This window comes from Myotis lucifugus, unplaced genomic scaffold (genome assembly GCF_000147115.1).
Source record: "Myotis lucifugus unplaced genomic scaffold, Myoluc2.0 scaffold_117, whole genome shotgun sequence".
Taxonomy (NCBI): domain Eukaryota; kingdom Metazoa; phylum Chordata; class Mammalia; order Chiroptera; family Vespertilionidae; genus Myotis; species Myotis lucifugus.
The window spans coordinates 2267943-2269042 of record NW_005871165.1 but is presented as its reverse complement, the minus strand read 5'-3'; the positions used below and the strand labels follow the sequence as shown (position 1 = coordinate 2269042).

The 1100-nt window shown below is 42.5% G+C and overlaps 1 non-coding gene across 1 annotated transcript; it reads left to right on the top strand.

Moving 5' to 3' along the window:
* Nucleotides 1-281: 281 nt before the first annotated feature.
* Nucleotides 282-386, top strand: LOC111826996. The gene has a single exon (XR_002830458.1). It is a non-coding gene; the product is annotated as a U6 spliceosomal RNA (small nuclear RNA).
* Nucleotides 387-1100: the final 714 nt, after the last annotated feature.

Below are 1100 nucleotides of genomic sequence, written 5' to 3'. Positions count from 1 at the left end.
AGTTTGAATAAGTTCTTTCTCCAAATTCTATTTCTTAATTCATTAAATGGAGACAGAAATCCTTTGCATAATTTCCAGCCCAGCTCTGTCTCCTGGGTGCCAGAACCATCTATTCATCTACATGTGGATATCTCACAGGCACCTCCAATCCCACATGTCTAACATGGATTTATTGTTTTCCCTCCAAACCCGTTTCTCTTCCTGTATTTTACCTTGGAAAATGGCAGTAGTAGTGGTGAATGCGGGACCTTGGTTCTTGAGTTTAGTTAAGAAATAATTCAGTGCTCTCTTCAGCAGCACATATACTAAAATTGGAATGATAGAAAAGACTAGTATGGTCCCTGTGCAAGGATGGCACACAAAGTCATGAAGCATTCTGTGCCAAGCCAGCTCAGCCAAGGGTTCGAAAGCCTGAGTGAGGGCGACAAAAGGATGAAGAAATGATAGACAAAGAGAATAAGCTGGGTCTAGGTGGATCTTCCTGCGCCTGGCTGAGGCCACAGAGAGAGAGATCCAGAGGCAAGCTGAGCCTTTATTTTATAGCCAGAGGTAAACAAGGTAGTGGTCACCATAGTTACAATGTTCTTGTGAGTTTCACTTGTTTTGGCAGCACTTGCTACATCTCCCTCAGCCCATTAGCTACCTAGGAAGGATCTAGGGAGCGTCATAAGGTCAAGCCTAATTATGCTAAGAGGACTGTGCCCTCTAAGCTGGGACTTGTTTGTGGCTTTGCCAACAGGTCAGTCCGAGGCTTTATATATATATATATATATATATATATATATATATATATATTAATAATTCAGAGTCAAGAGCTCTAATGCAAGAAGTTTACTTAGGAAGTCACAGAGTAGAAGAAATGAGCCAGCTAGACTGCATGGGCTCAGGAAACAAGTTACAGAGGCAAAAGAAGGGCCCTTGGAGCTTAGGAGAAGGAAAGCAAAAGTATGTGCCTGAGAAAGAAGGCACAGGCATGTGGGAGAGATAAAGGGGAGGGGGGGATGGGTCCTATATCTTAAGGGTTTTTATCTGTTTTCTAAAGGTGGGGATTTTAGGGGTGGTATCAGGGGAGAATCTCAATAAAATATTCATCAGCTTTC